Source organism: Phyllostomus discolor, chromosome 1 (genome assembly GCF_004126475.2).
Source record: "Phyllostomus discolor isolate MPI-MPIP mPhyDis1 chromosome 1, mPhyDis1.pri.v3, whole genome shotgun sequence".
Lineage (NCBI taxonomy): Eukaryota > Metazoa > Chordata > Mammalia > Chiroptera > Phyllostomidae > Phyllostomus > Phyllostomus discolor.
In genome coordinates this window covers 35,030,099-35,053,243 of record NC_040903.2, presented here as the reverse complement: position 1 = coordinate 35,053,243, position 23,145 = coordinate 35,030,099, and positions in this window count along the sequence as shown.

Below are 23,145 nucleotides of genomic sequence, written 5' to 3'. Positions count from 1 at the left end.
AGTATTCAAAAAGAGGATTTGAGATAGATTTTAAAGTACAATTTAAAAAAACTATGAATTGGTAGGGAACACTAAAAATTAGATTTCGTTTATGATACAATTGAGCAAATATGCATGAATTTCATGGAATTGAAACAATCATATACAATAGGAATAAATACAGTCTCATATAAATACAGCGGCAGGTCATATGTATTTCATAGTTCTGGAAATCAAGGTGTACACAAATTAAAGGACTTTCCCAGAATTACACAGCAAATATGTGGCTATGCTAGACTGCAAGCATCCTAATTCTGTCACCTTCACTTTTTTCTTATTTCTGAGTATTTTACTTTTTTTCTTTTTTTATTGTTCAAGCACAGTTGTCTCCATTTCCCCCCTTCACTCCCCCCCCCCACCCCAGCCATCTCCATCTCCCACCCTTTATCCTACCCTCCTTTGGCTTTGTCCATGGGTTCTTTATGCATGTTCTTTGAAAACCCTTTCCCCTTTTCCCCCCATTATCCCCCTCCCCTCTCCCCTCTGGTTACTGTCAGTTTGTTCTTAATTTCAGTGTCTCTGGTTATATTTTGCCTGCTTGCTTGTTTTGTTGATTAGGTTCCTGTTAAAGGTGAGATCATATGGTATTTGTCCCTCACTGCCTGGCTTATTTCACTTAGCAAAAAGCTCTCCAGTTCCATCCATGCTGTTATGAAGGGTAGGAGCACCTTCTTTCTTTCTGCTGCATAGTATTCCATTGTGTAAATGTACTATAGTTTTTTGATCCACTCTTTTACTGATGGCCACTTAGGTTGCTCCCAGCACTTGGCTATTGTAAACTGTGCTGCTATGAACACTGGGGTGAATAGGTTCTTTTGAATTGGTGTTTCAGGATTATTAGGGTACATTCTCAGCAATGGATGAGAATCCCAGGCACCCTCCTTGGAATTAGGGGCATACAAAACATGGCAAAACATTTATGAGTGCCTACCCTTATGAAGTTTACAAATCTTATAATTGGGTTGACCTTCTTTTTACTAAGACCTGAATTAAATATATAAAAGCACGCTGCTAAAAGTGTAAAGCTGGATAAATTTAGTGATATCTGTTTGTTCCAAGTTTAAATGCATGTTGATGGAATGAGAGTCAACTCGGATCTTTGCATTATAGTTTAAGTGCTTTGTATGTGGACACACACATATAAACAGGAATTCAAAAAAATGTACAATGGATACATATTTAATAATTAGAGAGTCTCTTTCTCAAAATTATAAACATTCAAAAAAGCTGAGTTTAAAAGTTTTAATATTTAAAATGGCTACTCAGAAACCATTAGTTGTAAGAATGACATTTATGAGACTTTTCTCTTAATATTCATTACTTTGGCCACATCCTGAAGCAATCTTTAATAATTTCTGTAATGGAATGAGCAGATCAGAACTATAATGAACCTCTTAACTTCTTTTTTTTAATGGATATTTTATTAGATAAAATGGATATTTACTTCTTTGTGTTTGAATCTCTTATAAAAATCCTACATCAGCCATATTGGATACTAAATTTTGAAAATAAAACCCAGCTTTCTTCGTTTTGACCAACTATACTTTTGAGCCAGTCAAATTTAAGTATGTTTTTGAGAATCTAACAGATACTGATTGCTGAGTTAGAATAACTTCAATTTTCTCATATTTTACTTCTTCCACAACAGGACTTAGGCATTCACAATAATTATAGATATTGTATCATTCCCCTTCAGTTCTATTCAACACCATGGGACATGATGAGAATGACACTAGTCAACCCCTGATCACAGCACGTGCAGGGGCATCATCCAGGAGCTGGGGTACTTGTCTAAAAGGAGACCCTTTGTCTAAAATGTCTGGTAGAAATTAGTGAATTCACTGTTGTCAATCAAGTGATGAGATAGATTTATAGAGTCAGTAAATTAGACCTATAAGCAACGTGGTAGATTGTTTTATAGCTAGGAAATTATTGCAGAAAATGGAACAAAGAAATTTGTAGCTATTAGACCAGCATAGTATTTGCTATAGGATGACAAAAAATGGTGATATATTTTTAAGATTTAAATTACAAAATTGGTAAGTCTGCAGTCCTTTATTGATTTTTATAAATCTTCTGGTGACACACACACAAAAAACACAAATCTCTATTACACAGGAATCTTCAAAAACAACTACTTTCCTCTCCATTAATATATTGTGTATGTGTGCTGATATATACACATCTAAACAAAATTAAATCAGAACATCTCTTAAAAATTATTATAGTCACCTTCTTTATATGGCTTTATGTAAGTTTGTAACTGTATCATATAAAGTTTATAAACTAAAGTATAAGGAGGGTAGGTGGAGAAGAAAGAAAACACATATGCAGTTGTGTAGAGTTGACATTTTTCCCAAACTGTTCACAAGCTCTGATTTTTAAAATGCAAGAACATTTTCAAATACAATTAGAATGGAATGTAATAAGTGCTCAATAAGAACAATTTTCCATTAATGGCTTAATCTTAATCAATTGCATTTTACTATAAGCCACTCCAAATCCTTTTAGCAAAAGGTGCAATATAAATGTAGAAGTAAATAAAATAAATAGAAATGTCACACTAGTGGCTTATATTTGTTATTTAAAGTAGTAGTGAGTTCACTTCCTGCAAGAAAACAAATCTTACCTTGTTTACTTTAACATTTTACTACTGAATCCTAGCAACCCCTGGCTCTGAGCGCCCCTCTTTCCAACATTATGTTTTCTGCCTCACCTTGGCTTCCTTAACTATACAAAAGTGTCAAATAATCCAAGAAAAAATGTATAATTAGGTTTTGGGGGAGTATCTAATAATAAGCTCCACTTAAACTTTAATCAACAGGAGGAGAGTAAAGTGCTATTTTTGATGCAAGAGGACCTGGGAATTGGTAGATTATTTAAAATTTATTTTAAGTTGTGAACCCCTCAAAAAAGATACATTCCAGACTTAAATATTTTATTTTAACTTAAATATTTTATTTTAACTTAAATATGAAAGTGTATTTGTTTACTAAAAGTTTGGTAGAGAGCCAAAACTTTTTCTCAGTGTAGATTTGATTATAGATTAGAATCATCTTGAATAAATCAGACCCCAAAAATTAGCATCAGTTTGCAAATTCTCAAGTTGTATCAAGAACAAAGACACATCAGAAATATGAGTGCAATGCTTTATAAACATTTGTACCCCATGTAACTCCATAGCATTATTTAAAATACTTTTTTCTTTCTTTCTTGAGTCTTTCCAAAGTATTCAATTTAATTTTATGGCTACAGAAATAGTCCTTATTTTGCACTCAGATTCATTGGTTTCTGTAACAGATAATTAAATTTAGTAATTCAACTTAGTAACAATCAACTAGCATAGTGGGGAACTGTTGGGAACCACCCTGGCTGGTATCAGAAGCTGTAACCCCTGCCTAGCCTAAGGCTGAGGGAACGCCCTTGGAACCATAAGCCAGCAAGGAGACAAAAGCTTATCTCCCTGGCAGGAGTGCTGCTTCTGCTGCTTCATTCATAACTGAACCCCAAAGCTTGGTCGGTTAGCCAAAGACAGGTAAGATTCCCCAAGAGTGGAACGATCTAAGACAGGCACGATCACATGGGAGGCCCCCAAAAGAAGGACTTTGGGGGCTACAGCAAAAGGGGGTGATAGACCCTCACTCCTCAGCTTTGACATAACCTGAGTCCTTATCATCTGGGATAAAATCTCCTTATTTCTTGGTTACCTTATTTCCCTTGCTCCACCTAAGCCTGAAACAATGACAGGGTGGTGCAGCTCTGTGCTAAAAAGGGCGGGTTCCCCAGGTGATCAGGTCTAAGAAAGAACATGTAAATTGCTGTGGAACCTTCTTTGTTTAGAATGCTCTCAGTTGAATGAGAAGGGTCCAAGGAGGAAGTTAGTTTGTTCCTTAAAGTCTTACAGCTCTTTGACCCTGACTCAAAATAGACCCTCAGAGTTCCTTGTTATCTATTGTTTGATCCTTACTTCCTAGCAATGAGTAAGGAGCTTTTACCTGAATTCTTATTCAAACAAAACCAATAAAAAGCCACTTCTGGAGGGGGAACAGGGCACTCCCCCAGCCGGGGAGGGTGGCCAAGTGGTGTGCTCCCCATGTGAGGAGTGGCCAAGGCGCCCTCCAGGAGAGAGGGTGGCCAAGGCGCTCCCCATGTGAGGAGTGGCCCTGCTGTTCCTATTCCCCCACAGGACCTGGTTGTCTCTGTGTATGTTTTTCTTGCGTTTTTCGATGAGCCATCTGCAGCATTCCATGATCACTGCTGGCTGGTGACCCACGCATCAGGGAACAAACAAGGCTGACCATAGTTAAGCTTTGAACTCAGAGGGCAAGAGGGGAGCTCAGAGGACAGGAACCTACTAGCCAAAAGCATGTAAACATGACTTCACTGAGGGGTCGGTATGGTTTTTAGACAGAATAGAAAACTTTGGCTAATCTTGTGAATCAGTAATGGGAAGATGATTTAATAGGACTTCCAATATATTTATAATTAGGACACAGCGGTGCAAAGTAATGTAAGGCCAAGGGAGAAGCTGGGACTAAGGAAGAGACCAGAACCATTGACTACAAGAAACACTGAAGGAAATCTAGATAGTTTCTTGTGGGGTAAAAGGGGCTTGGCCACAGATGGTTCATGTTAATGTTACTTACATGAGTTTTATTGCAGATAAATTTCTGTACCTTTAATTCACTTAAGAAAAAAAATGACTGCTGCCAACAGTTTCTAAGGTTTAATTTTTTTAATCCTGGAAAATTAAGCCTAAGGCTTAAGTGTTTAGACCCACTTCAAAGTCTCAGGGAAGGACTTTTATTTAAATGCACATTTTAGTCCAAAACTCTTTGTATGGAGAATGTCAGGGTTTGGGGTATAAATACAGCTGGTCTTCGAAAATTTGCAAAAGTGAGGAGGAGAGACACTATCTGGGACAAAGTATTGAGTGTCCATGTCAGACAAGTTTTCAACAACATTGGAAAAATGGGGAAATTACAGGAAGGACTGAGTTTAATTTAAAAAAAAAATACCAACTATCATTTCAGGTGGAGGAAAAGTTTGAGGCCCAGAGGGGGGAAAAATAAACCAGAAAGGAAAGCAAGCCAAGATCTCACTGAAGCCATGTTAAGGGTTTTGACAGAGATTAGTTTGAATAAAATGTATAGCCATGGAAGAGTTTTAAGCAGAGGTATAATTTTATTGAAGATTTTTAAAAAGATCACCCTGGTTGCATTTTCTGTATGGTTTCAATAACGATTTATGAAAAGGGGAGATGTGTTAACAGAATAAGGGTGGAAGACAGAAATGTAATTATATTTAAAGCAAAACAAGTATATTAGGAAACATCATGGGAAAATCTACTGGTTTATATTTACAAAAATGTCTTGTCATTGTGGAATTGTAATCAAATCAAGGGAAAACAATCAAAATCAGAATTTGTTACGTTCATTGGCTAGCCCTGAAGGAAGATGGCTTTTCATAGGGGCACACGAAACAGCTGTCACCAGGTAGTATAGAGGGGCCCTTCACAGGAGCTCATCTTTGAAACTTATAAAAATCTTCTACCTTAATCAAGTTTCCCAAACAGTTTTCAATGTTTTGTCAGTCTTTATCAATATGCATGTTTGAAGGCTGAGAACAGAACTTTTCTTTGATAAGATTTAAGCTTTTCGACACAGAAGCAGTATCTTCCTCTCTCATTCTAATGTTTCAAAACCTTAGTCTTTTTACATAATTGTGCCCTCTGAAACAATTCTTAACTGTTCTGAGGTTTAGTTTCTTCACCTATAAAATAGTATATTACTGTGTATTTCATACAGTCATTTTGAGGTTTAATACTTCAGGTGCCTATCTCCATATCTACTGAGTAAAAAGCACCCAGTAAAAGGCAGCTGTTCTTAATTCTGGGTTTAAACTTCCATGGCCAAAGCTGGCAGTTTACAACATAAGATAGTAACTGATGACATGAGAAGACGTTTCTGCTTGAACCTTTACTATGCTTAACCAATTTACAAACTAAAGCTTAATGGAGAATGTAACTGCTATCAGCACATAAAAGCAGGTTTGGGATCAGGTTTAACCAAGGGACATATTCTCTTCTTAGACTGATTTTGAAGAATAGAATGCAGACTCAAGTTACCTCAACAAAAAGTGGGATGATTTTAATAATGCCTGTAGACTGGACTAGAACAGAAAATCTATTACAAAGTGAGGCAACTGTAGACACAGGCTGCTCTCTGCTGCTCCCTGAAACCCTGGGAAACGTCTCCTCCACCTGGCCCTCAGTCTCCATTTGCATCACATTTATTGTCTCTTCTCTACTGGCTTGTTTTCTCTGTAAACTTATAGTCTCCATTCACTTATATTTAAGCTTTCTCTGGATCTTCTATTATCATTGACCCTAGTTTTATTGCAAATTAACAAATGCTTCTCGTTTTTAGTTCCATTAGCTATATAGGTCTGGGCTGTTTTATATAGTGATACGATGACATATGCCACAGTATTATAGACAAACCATATGGTTTCTGTACATTTTCTATGACATCTAAACTAGTAAATAGCATCTATGGTCATCTTTGTTTTGAGGAAACCTATTTTTTAAAATAGAGGAAATAATATCCAATAGAAGTTATTGTCAGATCAAGCTCATTTTGTTTTTTCTTTAAGATTTTATTTTATTTTTACTTTTTTTAGAAAGAAGAAAAGAGAGGGAGAAAGAAAGGGTGAGAAACATCAATGTGTGGTTGCCTTACCCCCTATTGGGGACCTGGCCCACAACCCAGGCATTTGCCCAGACTGGGAATTGAACTGGCGACCCTTTGGTGTGAAGGCCAGCACTCAGTCCACTGAGCCACACCAGCCAGGGCAAATCAAGCTCATTTTGAAGCCATGCACTAAATAAAACTCACTGATGCTGTCCAATATCAGTTCTTCTTTACATCAAGTACCATTAGTAATGCTTAAAATAGGATCACCACTAATTTGCTTATAATTTGAAAATTTAATGAGCCATATTCAGAAATATTAAAATCATAAGTAGAAAAAGTTTAGCCCATTTAGGGTTAGCATAACTATTTAGAATTAAAGTAAAACTGTAGTCACTTAAGTTGTAATATGGGAATTGTGTTGACTTACCCTAGTTGTAAGAAGCTAACATCCCTGTCTTTCACTCTTATCTCTACTTAATGTATTGTATCCCTTAAAAATTCTAGAAAGCCACATGGAGTGTCTCAAAAGTGCTCAGGTTATAGTTGTGTCCCTACAGAAATTTCTGTGTACCTGATTTTCTCCTCAGCAGCTGACTTGTTGTTATTTGCTACCCATGAATTTCTCCAGAGAAGTAGGTCACCTCTGCTGTGCTCCTGAGCTTGTTGGGAAGTCAAACTGCCTGAGATGCTTCTCTCTGGCATATCATAGAGTTGCAAAGCCCACAAAGTGCCAACTCTATGCTATGCGCGCTCTCTCTCTCTTTCTCTCTCTCTCTTTATATATTTGAAATATTTATTGAACCTATATTGAGTTCTGAACACTGAGTGAAACAGAAGGAATGCAGAAGTAAATAAGACACATGTTACTTGCCCCAAGGAGTCTATAATCTAGAGATTAAAAAAATATTTTTAAAGTCCACATTAAGCTCACACACATTGGGATGGCTACCATAAAAACAGATAAATGGCAAGTGTTAGCAAGTATGTGGAGAAATTGGAACACTCATGCTCTGTTTATAGGAACATAAAATGGTACAGCCACTATGGAAATCATTATGAGGGTTCCTCAAAAAACGAAGTATAGAATTGCTATGTAATCTAGTAAATTTGCTTCTAGTTCTATACCAAAAAAATGTAAGGCAGAGTCTTCAAGAGATACTTGTAAACCTATGTTTAAAGAAGCATTATACACCATATCCAAAACAGAGATATAACTAAGTGACCATTAATATTTGAGTTGATAAAAAATTTAGTATATACCTAAAATGGAATATTATTCAACCTTAAAAAAGAAGGGAATTCTGACATATGTTACAGCATGGATGACCTTTTAGGATATTATGCCATATGAAATAAGCCAGTCATAAACAGACAAATACTATATGATTTCACTTATAGGAGGCACCTCCTACAGACAAATTCACAGAGACAGAATATAGAATGGTGTTTGTGAGGAGCTTGTGGAAGAGGTGAATGGGAAATTGCTTAATGGGTATAGAGTTCAAGTTTTGCAAGACAAAAAGAATTCTGGAGATGGTGGAACAATATAAATGTACCTGACACTATAAACTGTATAATTAAAAGTATTTAAGGTGATTTCTTATGTTCTATATCTTTTACCACAATTAATTTTTTTTTTTTTTGAAAAAAAGTCCCTGCTGTTTCTGGAGCCTTATAAATCCCTTAATGTGATGAGGACAATATTATCCACTCCAACTGTGGCTGACACATTACCATCTGCCATACATATCTCAGCTCTCTGAAACATCATCTTTGAAACAGCTTTATGTAAAACCCTTTTAGAGACTTCAGAGCTAATTCCCCAAAGCTGAGAGAAAACAGATACCATATCAATAAAACCATAAATAACTCCCTTTTCTCTTTGGCTTGAGTACCACAAGAACCTCTTTTTTGAATTCCTTACCAAATTTCTGCTGCCGGGCCAATCTTACAAATGGCTAAGTCGGAAGGGAGGAGGAGTGTTGACAGTCTCACATGCCCAACTGTCTTCATCTGAACTGAGCTGAAAGTGTTATATACCACAAATGGCACACTCTCCTCCTCATGCTTTGGCAAAGCATTCATCAAATATACAATTTCAAATGAACAAGCTGACTAAAACTAAGAAGCCAGTGTTCTCATTTTATATTCATATCGTGAATAAATGCAATATGTCTATCAAAATGAAGTTTAAATACTCAATTAATTCATGACAACACCACAGCATGTTAAATCCAACTACAATTATTAAAAATTTACAGTGGACTAGGAACTATTCTAAATGGTTTAAATGTATTTACTCACTTAATTGTCACAACAACCCTATAAACCGGTACTATAATCTGCATTGTGAAAGTGGGAAAGCAGTTTCAAAAACATTGGAAAACTTGCCTTCCATCACACATTAATGGTGGACTGCAATTTTCACCTTAGCAAATCTATTCCAGAACAAGTAATTTTAATCATCTTTCAATACTGCTGGATGAAGAAAATAAGATTCAGAGAGGTGAAATGACTTCCCAAGATTATACAACCATGTAATAGCAGGGCCAGACCTCTTATTCCCAGTCCAGTGATTTTCTTTTTTCATATTAAACAGATCAAAGTAATCATTTTGTAATCTCTCAATAAGACGAAATAGTCCTATTGACTATGCTATGAGAGTCTTGTCTGCTTGTCATGGTATGTGAAGTTAGAATTTAAAATACAGACCTTAGAAGTCAGATATTCCACCCCGTTTGTCTTATTATTCATTTCCTCTTTATGCTGGTTGAATTAACTCAAATTAGAACACATTTATTAATTTTACTCTAGCTAATTCAAGAGTTTACAATTCAAAGCAAACATCATGCGTTTTTCTTTTGTCCTTAAATATATACAGAATGAGCAAAAGTAAGTTTACATTTCTGAGTACATGCAACAGATTGCATTCTTGTAATGGTTATGTATTAATGATTGTATCATTTTCTAAATGAACAACTGTAAACCTACCTTTGCCCACTCCTGTATTTATCCCTATTTAGAGAAAGGTTTTAAGTGGTAGATTGAAATTAAAGCACAGCTAATGTATAACTACAATTTAATAGCATTTTAAATTAAAAGACATTTCTTTTAATATTATAAATTAATTTCCCCTTATGTTGAATGGATAATGCCATAAAATATCTAGTATGTAGTCCTGAGATTTGATGAGGTATGATGTTACTGCAGTTTGAAGTTTCCCCTCTTCTCTTTGTATGAGATGACATTTTGGGGGTATTATTTGACTTAGTAGCTAATTTAAGTTTTTGAGAAAAGTGTTACACAGACATATATTTAGCACAAGAGTAGTTAGAAAACAGAAAAGCAACAGTGTAAGTTATTCATTCATCACTGTCATTTGGCTAGCACAACCGCACTGAGGGTTTATTGCCTTTCCTTCTTCCAGGTATTGAGAAACTTTGCTTTTATCAAACACATCAAGGTTGCCAAAGTGGGTAGACATCCCATTGCTCTAGGCAGGTGCCATCACTTGATACTGTTCTGTAGAAAACTGTTTCGCTTTGTTGATTTCTTTGTGTAAACATGCAAAAAGTTGATACATACCGGCCTAAGTCACTTATCATAGTCTACCAAAACAAAATCAGAACTCTGTTATTGGAAACCAGATCACAACTGTGTTCACGTGCAGCATTACAATTTAATCAATAGACCATAAACTATTCTGAAATGATTGCAAAAATTTGAGTTGTCTAGGCAATTCTTAGTTTAATTATTAGTTTTTTTTTTCAAATCAATCCATTTATTCATAGAGAGAAAGAACAGAAAACACAAAGACTACTTTAAGCTGCCCCCGCCATTATTATTCTCAAAGGGAAACAGCACAAAGGTGAGGCAGTGGAAGCTGCTCATAAAATGCTTCATGAGAGAAAAAAATCACAGCACAGAGAACATCGCTTTTGTTGGAGCTAAAGGGAATAATAAAAAATTGTATTTTCTCAGGGTTGAGGCCAAGGCCCCAATTCTATCACTATTGGAGAAAATGATGCAAGTTCGGGAGTCAAACTGGTTTCTGTTATAACAGCAGTAAATTATTCTGTGATTAGTGCCTGAAACTGCTAAGCTTTACCTCTGCTTCTCTTCAGCAGTACTCTCAAATAAGGTGGTGTCTGGTAACTCTCTCCCTAGCTACCAGGATGTGTGAAGCTCTCTAATTTTCTACATAAGTGGATACATAGGAGTGAGATAAATTTTAAGCAATTTGAGGTAACAGATTGATTCCATTCTGAGGTAGCAAACCTGAAATTACAGGTTCTATTAATTTTTATTCTCTGAGTATGAAAGTGATATAATTGAACCCAATCAGCAGAATATACACATTTGGGTTTTTTTCTGTAGTGATGGTGATTGGCTCTTATACTGCTACCCACTCATTGTCAATCTCCTCTTTGAAAAGGAGACCAGATCCACATACACAAGGTTCTTGGCACTGCTTGGAAATTTTGTCATGGTCACTGAACAAGTTGAAGTTAAGTAGTGAGCACTTTAAAAAAATCACATTATGTCAGCCCAAATAGTTCCAATTAAATTAATCTAGTCAGTTTCAGTCCCTGGCTCATGAAAGGGATCCATACACTGACACTAAATAGTTCAAATTGAAGAAAGCGGCATTCGTGCCAGAATAATGAAGATGATAACAATATTCCAGAAATATCTAAATAGAAATAGCATTGATAGAGAGCACAGAAATGCTAATGTGGGATCATTGTTGAAACTAGAGCAGGGCATACACAAAATAGCTTCATTTGGTAGGGAAATAGAGCTTATGAATTGCAATCTATGAATTATTTTATTATGCACACACTCTGAGCCCTCAATCAATATTCCTTGAACATAATGATGATTATAATAATAATTTACATTGGTCAATATTTTAATGTTCTAGGAGAATTCTAACTTTCTAGCAAAGAAATCATCTGTATCTGCTTTATTTTGTTCCAACACAAGGAATTTTAAGAAATTTAATTAAAAAATGCTCTGACCTATTTTAATGAATCATCACTAACAAAGTGTGGACAGTTAGGAATGTACATTTTTATGTAGAGGACAGGATCCACAGTTGTAGCACATTGTGGGGTTTTGTTTTCTTTTGTTTATCCCTTAGATCACCCTTTTTGATTAGATACATTTGACTTATTTGTAATTCAAAGGTAGATAACAGGGAGGGATTTGAAGAGAGATTCAGGAAATATTTGGGGACTACAAGTAAGCATGCTTAGTGAAATGAGTGGTTATAAAAATGTGAGAAGCTTGATATTCAATATTAGACCAACAAATTTAAGAAATTATATCACTCAAGGTCACCATATAAACATTTGGCATACACAAATAATGATTCAAGAGAGCTCTGTAAAAAGATCACATATAATACAGGGGACAGAGCTCAGGAAGACCGTGAGGCACAGTACAATTCCCCACAGCTAGTGACGGTAGGGCACCATTCCTACCCAATGGCTGAGGGGCTGAGCAGTCTCAATGGAAAGATCATCTCAAGGAGTTAAAATCCCTAGTCAAGGGCCTCAATTAGATCCTAGCTACACCACAAGGATAGAGAGAAAACAACAATGACCACTTCATTCTCCTCTTCCAATATACTGCCTGAGCTCCCCAGTGGCTATGCCTGAGGGAGAGAACCTATTAATATAATCCATATAGATCAGTTCTTGGGACATGGCACAGTTGAAAATGAGTGAGAAGTAGGGGGCAGGATATTTAGGGGGAGGGAAACATCAGGCACATATATCAGAACATAAAGTCATTCTTTCAAACCTGACTGACATGTAACTAATTCTTTAGAATCAAGTTGGGAAGTGTGTCAATTCTGCCTTTCATTTCCAAAAAAGAAGACAGAGACACTTAAATGTACCAAACAACCATTCCATATAAGCTGTTTAAGTAGTTTATTTTAGGAGCTAAGTGAACACACTTGAAGTCAAACTGTCCATGTTTGAATCCTCCATCAACTCTTTAGCTGAGTGACATTGCAGAAATTAGCTAGCTTCTCTGTACATCAATTTCTTCATCTCTGTAATAAGAGTATTATAAACCCTAATTCATAGCATTTTTGAGCATTCAAAAAGGTAATAAATATAAATTAATATGTAGAATTAAAAGCAAAACTTTATAAGTGGTAGCTATTATTATGATAATTTTAAGTACCTTAGCAATAAAATGAATGGGTACCAGAAAAGACCTCCATCAATTCAGACTGAAAACTTCCTCTTGCTGATTTTCTTCTAGGTTATTTTACATTGATGAACCATTGTAGGTAAAGGTGCAATGCTGAACTCAACTAGGTTCATCTCTAGCTCCTTGAAAACTCTTTTTTTTTTTTCCTTGAAAACTCTTGATGCAAATTGCAATTAACAGAGATTTGTTGGAATCTCCTTTCTACTGAACATGTTAATGACAAAGATAAATGAAAGCAAGAATAGGTCTATTTCTGCTCAGTGTAAGCATCCTAGAAGAACAAGCAGCAGCAATCAGCAAATGTGCTTCTGTGATATTTTTTTTATTTAAAGATTGATTGATTGATTGATTTTTAGAGAGAGGTGAATGGAAGGGGAGAGGGAGAGAAACATCAATGTGTGGTTGTTTCTTGCATGCCCCCTACTGGGGACCCAGCCCACAACCCAGGCATGTGCCCTGACTGGGAATTGAACCAGCAACCCTTTGGTTTGCAGGCCCATGCTCAATCCATTGAGCTATGCCAGCCAGGTTTCCTATAATGGTTTGATTGGAACACTGTCCTTCACCTCTTCTGGAATTAGATCATGCCATTTTCCATAGTCTGAAAGGAAAACCACAAGAAGTTAATGCAGAAACAACTTCCCCTCATAAATCTTTGCTCTTATGAAGTTAATCATAAGAAGGCTGGAGAGCAGACAGATTGTCTGTGCATGCATGGTTCACTCCATTAGTTATAAGGTTCATGAAAAAAGAAGTGCCTGCTTACAAATTTCAGTCTATCCAACACCCCTGCTGTCAGTAGCATACTCATCGGTGCACAGGGCACTGCCAAGTATGCTGTATGCAAGGGTTTTAAGACTACTTACTCTCTCTTACAAGATTTGACTGAAGTATGTTTCCAATACCTTTTCTGACTGGCTTGATTTTGTAATACAATCTAATATTGTAGGATCCATTACTATTTCCACAGTCATGCTCTGTATAATGCTCTGATAAAATTTGAAAATGTCTCTTATTCTTATTAATCCAAACTTACATGTTCAGAATACAAAATACAGTAAAAACTGCAATTATTTGTACTTCCTTTGGATGGGGCATTTGGGTCTCCCACATGTAAGCAAAAGCACTAATAGATTGATTTTCAGGAAAGCATAACAATTTACTTGGTATCCTATAACAGTCTCCTATAAAGATGCATCTTTGGTTATCAAAATTGTTTATTTTACATCTTAGAATAGTTAAAAGATTAGTGTATCAAAATTTCATTGTTGCCATGACAAAGTAACACAGGCTGGGTAGCTTCAACACACAAAATTTTTTCTCATAATTCTAAACACTAGAAATCAGAGACTGAGGTGTCTGCAGATTTGTTTCTTTTAAAACCTCTCTCTTTGGCTTGTAAATGGTCATCTTCTCCCTGTCTTTTTACATGGCCCTCCCATTGTGTTTGTATGCCACTCTTCTTTCTATCAAGATACCAGTCACATTTTATTGGCCTTCACCTGCATGACTTCAATTTAACATTAGCTTCATCATTAAAGGCCCTATATCCAAATACAACTTCTGAAGTCCAGAGGGTCCAGACTTCAACACTGAATTGTAGACAATTCAGTCCATAATATTTAATTACTATATAAAATTTTTAAAATATACTACTGAGATCAATAATTATAAACCTTATATTGGGAAGTTGGGCAGAGTCAAATTTATGACTGATGAATTATAGTATTCCCAATACTTTTGTTGGTCTTTGCATTAGTGTTTTCTTCTGATTCAATGCTTTTTTAATTAAATTTATTGGGGTGGCATTTGTTGATGATGAAAGATGATTTGATTTTGGGTGGTGGGCACACAATGCAATTTACGGGTCATAAACATAGAAATTAGCCTTCCTTAGAAAAGGATAGTTCCGTGGCACACTCACTTTCCTCCCTAAGCCTTTACTTACTGTCATCTCCTCAGTGAGACACCTCCTGATTATACACAGATAGTGCCCCCAAAATTCTCCATCACACTTTCCTCCTCTAGAGTTCTCCAAAATACTTATTGTTTACTAAATGTCTTCCACTTTACTTATTTTGATTGGCCCTTACTATCAATTAAACTTAAGTTCTGTGAGCATAAGAATTTTTGTCTACTTACTAATATAAAATAGTTTCATAAATATTATTTTACTTATTAAGTAAAAATAAAAGTAATTTGTTGGGGACCACCCTGCCTGGTCTTAGGAAGCTGTAACCCCCCGTGACTTAGGCTGAGTGAGAGACCTCTGGACCAGGAACCACTAAGGAGACAAAACTTATTTCCCTGGCATGAATGCTGACTGTTCTGTGCCTGACCTCCTAAGCTTGATCAGTTAGCCAATGACGGGTAAGATTTCCCATGGAGGGAATCGCCTAAGACAGGCATGATCACATGGAGGCTTCTAGGAAGAGACTCAGGGGCTGTGGAAATGAAGGGGTGATCGACATCAACCCCTGCCCCTTCAGCTTTGTCAAAGACTGAGTCCTTGTTCTTAGATGTGAGAAATCCAAGTCTCCTGGCTGCCTTTGTCTTCTCTGTTAACTCAGGCATGCAGAAATAGCAGGGGCAGTGCAGCCCAGACCAGAAATGATGGACCCCCGGAGTAATCATGCCTGGGACATAGAATATGCAAGATCCTGTGAGATTTGTTTGCTGGAGGATGTTATTAGATTAGAATTTGAAGGCACAGACAGGAAACCAAAACTAGCCCTTTGAGCCCTGTTAGACCTTTCAAATGATAAAATTCCAAGCTCTGCCCAGAATCACAGCGGGGGTTCTGTCTATACCTTTGTAAATCACCTACTTTTTTTGATCTTTTCTGCCAGACTGTGAATACACAAACTAACTCTGTATTCTCAATAAAAATCTGTTTGGGAATAGATACGAGACGCTCTCCACTAGAGAGAGTGGTCATTCTATCCCTATTTCCCCACAGGACCTGGTTGTCTCTGTGTATGTTTTTCTCGTGTTTCGACGAGCACCTGCAGCAGAGATGGATACTGCTGGCCGGTCTCCACCACAGTAATTTATTTTATCTACTAGAGTCTCCTAACTACTAGCACTGGTAAGGCAACTTAATAGTACCTATATGATATATTTAGAGGTATAAGTGCATCTAAGCTTTGCATTTCCATATTTCTTTAGCAAGTAAAGAATCTCTTACCAATATGGTGCTAAAAATTTCAAGCACATGTACTTCAAACAGATACTGATTTAAATCACCTCTTCAAGTACACTGGAGTAGAGAAGAAGAATATGACAATGAGTATAATGTTGGCAAAGAGTGATATTGAGGTCTACAACTGGGGTCTATGAGAGATTGGATAAAATGAGGTTAGTTAAGATAAATAACTAATTCCAGATTAATGATTCAAGGTTAAGCTACTTGATGCACAATGGTGCCTGCCATTCTAAATTATTAAACAGTTAATGGCCTGAGAAATAAAATGAATAAATATAACATAAACCCAAGAAAGCAAAGATGGTGAAGTAGAAACTTTTGAGTAGGAACATTTATTTTAGCTGAGCTGTTGAAGTAGTGTAGGAGATCAGTTGATTTACAGGGAAAGTACTGGAAAGATGAGACCTTGAACTTGGCCCATGCATCTCTTTTTAGAGTAGCCACTACAGCATTTTAATATCCATTGACTGTACTTCAGTAGAATTTAATAATATAAAGGGAAATAATGTTCTTTTATTAAAATGCATATTTAAATGATAAATATAATTGATTCATAGTTGATATATGAGTTCAAACTATAATTGAAGCACCTTGGTTTCATGGAAAGATAAAGAAGACAGGAACCCTGGATTCTACACCAAGCCATAATACATTCTAATTATACTATTAAACTTTAACTTAAAATAACTATACTGACTGCTGTGTGGAGAATAGACTTACAGACTTTTTGAAGTATCTGTAAGATTGGAAGCAGGAAAATAATTAAGAGGTTATTATGATGGACTTGTTAAAATTGACAAGACCTTGGACTATGGTGATAGCAAGATGCAGTCGGATGTGGATCTAATGGTGATAAGATGTACTGATGAGCTGGACGTGGGGGAGAGGAGAGAACAGGAGAAGTCAAGGATAAATGAAAGGTGCTTATTCTTTAATCTCAAATGTTTATATATTATTCTCTATTAAGTTGTACATTAACAGTTGGTTATTTTTCAATATTTATTCTAAAATATTTATTGGTGGTTACTTAGAATACATCAAATACTGTGTTAGATGGTATTGCTCAAGTGGCAAATAGCAAAAAATAAAATTATTCTTATTTAAGTAGACTATAGTCTGCAAGAGACTGTCACTAAGAAGTATATACTTCACAGCTAACTGTGCATATGGTCCTGTGGCTGAAATGTAGGAAGTGCTTCATAAATTTTAATAGAAGAAATGAACAAATTAGTCAATCAAGCTTCTATAGTGCTAGGTAACTAGACTTTCCAGAATAATTATTTTATTTCACTATAGCTAACTTAGATGAACTTTCATCCTTCTTTAGAAAAGCAGTTTTGAAATTATACATATTTCTTTGCTTAGAGCTACATAGAGCTAGAGTTCATAAGCACTGTGCCATAAATATTCATTTGTCTGAAATATTTCTAATAACTCCTTTCATTTTATGTAATCCTTGTAATTTCATTTTTCTATAGATAACATAGCAAACCAGGTACTACAAATGTAAATTTGATATGTATTTGGTTCTTCTATCCAAATTCTAAATATATTTCTGATATTATATTTATGATCATCATTCCAATGTTCCCATCTTATCCCAAAGCACAGAATAATTTTATTTTTATTGTAACTTGGGTAGTTAATTTTATCTAGAGAGAAGATACTTCCCAAATTCTCTCCTTACCCACCCAAAGAAACAACAAACAAACAAACAAGATCAGTCAGACAAATGAACATGAAAGAGCCTCCCTCTAGCATACCACAACAAGATGGACTATTTATGATCAACTTCATGCTAAGGAAGATCCTGATTGTCCCTTTTTCCTTTTCTCTCCCTTTCTTTCCTATAATAAACTTGAAATTGCAATTCTGTGACCTAGGTTTACCATAGCATTCCTGCTTTAACTTTTTTAATAACCTCACTGAAACACCGATAGAAGGTGTTTTTGAAGTCAGAAAACAGTAAAATATATATAATCCTATCAAGGCCCTCTTCAATTTGTTTTAAAAAATGCATTAACTGTGTTTCCAGACATTATGGATGGACATCCTGTAGAAATAAAGGGACACAGATGTTTATCACATATTTACTAATTATTCCCCAAAACTGAAATTATATTTTTTAGATGTTACAATAAATCTCTCAAAATCAAGAAAGAGCACATACATGCAAATCTACAAAAAAACTTAAATTTCATATATAAGCACAATAAAGGAAAGGGTTTACTATAATAACCTTAAAACAATAGTCGATAAGAAAAGTAAGGGAAACTCTTATAACTTAATGATTATAAATTGAAGATGGCTCTTCCTATTTGCCATCGCAGGCCACTCTCTGGACTATGTTCTTATCTTTCTGACTTATTATCTTCTACCCTAATACAGTTGTTTATATGGAAAATTACTATAATAATAAATAATAATATAAGAATAAACTCTATGTTTCATGCAATTACAATTGCAAACCTCCTTTTGCCCTATCCCATATTAACAAAACTTCTTGCCTTCCTAGTGATAGGGGCAACAACTTCCTTTGGCCACACCATCCTACATTTCATCCAGCAATGAGATGAAATAAGCATAAATTACTTTTCTATATTCCAACACTACCTTTATATAACTTGTTCAGTGTACTATTATAAATATATCTTTATAAGTCTTTATACTCAACTTGTTTATAAATACCATGGTGGGGGACTTTGTTTTTGTCATTCTCAGTCATTATTCTGTTAGTCAACAAATACTCACTGGCTGCCTCCCCTGTACTCCATTAAAACTAATTCGGCTAAGTCAAGAGTTTGGTTTTGGACATTACTGATTCATGATTTCATAGGCTCTAAATGGAGATTTTGAGAAGGTAGTTGGATGTATGAGCCTAGAATTTAGGGAAGTGATCTAGGGTTGGAGATGTAAACTCAGCAGTCATTATTAGCATGTAAAGAGTCCTCAGTCAAGACACAGTGAAACTGCCAAGGGGGTATAACCAGATAAGAGCAGAAAACCAAAGCCTGAACTTTATCTTTAAGTGTTCAAGGAAAAAAGGAGTAACCAGTAAAATAATAGTAATAATAATAATAATAATAATAATCTGAGAAAGACTATTCAGTAAAGTAAGAGAAAAGTCAAAAGCACATGTTTCCTGAAGCCAGGTTTAACCTCAGGACACAGTAGGCTAAGTAGACAATCAAGAGTAAGTGCTCAATAATTGTTAAATGAGTACATTGGTTTTTACCCATTGACTGCCTACTCTCATCCAATTACAGTACAGAATAATAACATCGATTCTTCTACTCTGCATCCCTCCACCACTAAAATACATAGAACACAGTAGAAGACCCATAACAAGCCCTTCACAGAGCTCAGTTAGGTATGGAAGGGTACATTATACCTAAATTTATGAAGGATGGACAAGAGAAAAGAGGAAATATAAAACTATTCTTTCAAATGGTGATATTTATGGTCAGCTCTGTTAAGTTTTTCCATAAAAAAATTGACATTATTGCTCAAAATGATGTTTGGAGATTATAAGTAGCTTTAGAATCTTTTTCTACTTTTCTTTAACAATGAGAGTAAATATCTATTCATTCAGGCAAAATATTAACCCTCATCATTGTTGGTAGTTTTTTGTTTCCTTTGGTCACATAAATTCCAGTTCCAGTTATGCCCATGAAGAAGAATTCAAGCAGACTGGTTGAACATTTACCACACTGGTGACAAATGGTGCTTTAGGTATGGCATTTCAATTTTGGTGTGGAGGATAGAAATGTAGTAAATCAAATATTTGTGCACTGTTCATTTTTTGACAAAGCCTGATCAGAAGAGACACAGAAAAAACACATATTTTATGACAAAAAGACTTAGATAAAAATCCCAGTCACATAATTTACTGCAGTTTAGAGATTACTACTGCTATTAATGGGCATCCTCTATTAGATGGTATATTGAGATACTATTAGACAGGTGACCAAAAGAGAAGGATTTATGAAATCAGCTAAAGAAAGATAAAACTGAGGTTACATGGAGACATATAAGTCAGAGAAATTGAGTAGTAGATAGCAATAGCATGAAAAAATATATCAAGGTCAAGCAACTCATATTGTGGAACCAAGTGAATCAAGCCAGCTGATCTGTAACTGTCAGAATATTTGAGAGACCATTCTAGTGATAGGTCAGAACAAACCATCCAACTAATATCATTATATTTGTCTTTTAAAGTGATAAATATATATATATGCATATATGATATAATCTAGTTAAATGAGTTCAATTAAAAGGTTAGAAAATTCAGAGTAACTACAAAGAATAACAACAGTAAAAGGATAGTAATCATTCCAATTTTAAAGAACTTTTAATATTCATTTATATTAGTAAGTAATTATGAAGAATTAGATTTGGGGTTAAATAACTCAAAGATTTGTTTATAACAATCTTCTTAGTGGTTGTCACATCTTCCATCTTCCTACTCCTTCTATCTAATGAATTGATTTCACATAAAGTATGGCTTTCATTATGTCATCTCTCTTTGCTATCACTGCTACTCAGCATCACTTAATAACTCCATACAAAGAAATAAATCCCGAATACTTTGGCCTGGCATTGAAAGTTGACACCACCTGTCTCTATTCTATAGAAGAATCACTTACTTCTCTTCAGTAAGACTCCTTAGATCCACTACATAGGTTAGAGCTGCTTTGCTCATTGCAGCCTCTTCATTTTCTTAGCCTTTAATCTCCTCTTGAACAGATTTAGTTTCCACTCCTCATCCTCCACTGCCACTATCACATTTCTCCTCTTTTCAACTCACCTTTTTTCTAATGACTGTCCTAGTTACCTAGACTCATAAGTAAAATTTTATCTCCTATAATTAAATGCAAAATTTGGGGGAAAGTAATGGTTCCCATGTTTATAAGTAACAACCACAAAGTGGAAAAATTGTTAGAGTGTGACAAGACATGTGATGAATAATGAAAAATTAATTTTTATTGGATACTAAGAAATACTAATGAGCACAGTAAATGTTTCATAATAAAAGTATTAGCATAGATATTAATCAACCATTAGATTAAAATAAAGAATTGTAAAAACCTACAACTTTCTAAAACATTTTTAATATAAAAGTATGAAATGCACATCAATTCACCAATTATTTCTAATGTAGGACCAAAATCTTTTATTTAAATGTTTAAATTTCTGCACTGTTTTCCTTGCATAAACTATAATCTAATGTGTGAATTTCAGCTCAAGCTTCTTCAAAGCAAAGTGGAATTTAAGACAGTGGCTAAGGAAGAAAATATAGAATGTCTCCAGGTCTTTTTCTTCATTTTCTTCCAATTTTTTTGCAATTCTCTGCCTATACCCCCAGCAAATTTTTTTCTTTTATCTTTATCAAGTCTACCCTAAGCATTCAAGTTCATTTTTATGCAAGCATCCACACTTCATCTGTCACACTCATATTTCATCTACTAAGGTATACTTAAAGTTTATAACTGCAATGATAATATTAACTAGACTAAATAAGTTTAGAAATGAACACAAGTGATTCTTGGTAATGATCCAACTCAAATGGTACAAACAGGCTTTTGAACAAGGATTTGAGTGTGCAATAAACAACTATCTACATATTTTACAGAGTTGATTAACTAAAGGTCAGTTAAGAAATTTTTATTAAAAATCAAATACTCAACAAATATGAAGTGAGCAATCACAGGCTAAACACTGTGACTCTAGGTCAGCAGTTGTCAGAGAGAAAAACATGTGAAAGGTGAAGATACATAAATGAGTGAACCTTGAGTATCAGTGTCAAAGACATGGCAATTTCTCTGGTAGGTTATTAGATCCTCAAAAGTAGCACCACCATGAGAAGGATATAAAACAGTCCCTGATCTTAAAGACTAATTTGAAACTGAGGGAATTGTTTCAAGAGTGGTTCCCATGCTCTACTTAGAATACTTTCACTCTAGCTTTTTCCTTTCGGCTTCCAACCAGGTGCTTCTTACCAATGCTGAGTCACTTATCCCATTTCTGCTACCTGCCCTAGTGGGGTCCCACCACAGAAAGAGCAATGGAGGTAATCTAAGATCCCAGCTACTACAATTGTTCTGATCCTAAAAGGACTTACACAGAAATGGGGAAAATAAGTTTCAGTATTTGTCCAGTTCAAGGTTTCTCACAGGCTGACAGTTAAACAGGAGAGAAAACACAGGCATGAAACCATATGATTTGTTACCTGTATGGATTTAAACAATGTGAGTAAGAAAAACTATAGTCCAATGTGATGTGAATACCCAGGCTTAACTTAATCTCTTTGAATATTTCTCAAATTATTAAATTTATGATAAATACTCCCCAAACTTCTTCTAGGACCTTTTCTTGGGGTGGAATTGCCTTTTAGACTCTCCCTCTAATTATATATTACTTCCTTTGTGTGAGTGTGTGTTTCCTCTTTTTCTTATCAAAATATTTTTGGCATGAGAAGGGAGCCTCATCTTGCTAACAACTGGTACTTCTACCTGTTCATCTGCCTCAGTTGACCCTTCACTCCAGTCAATCCAGCACAGTGATATCTATCACTCAATGGATATTTATAGTTACTTTGTCTGATTTCCACAAAATTTCAGAGATCTGTGACTTGTGAATTCACTGAGTTTATATTTCCTGTTTCTACTAATGTGATGGTTAATTTTGGGGTCAATTTGACTGTACCACAAGGTGCTCAACTATGTAGTCTAAAATTATTCTGGATATTTTTGTGAGGATGTTTTTGAATGTGATTAACATTAAAGTAGGTCGACTGAATAAAGTAAACTGCACTCCTTAATGTGAATGGGCCTCACCCAATCAATTGAAGTCCTAAAGAGAACAAAAAGGCTGACCCTCCCAAAATAAGGAGATTCCTTCTTGCCTGATGGTCTTTTTCCAGGTTTTTTTCCTGCCTTAGGACTTGAAATGTCAGCTCTTCCTAGGTCTCAAGTCTAC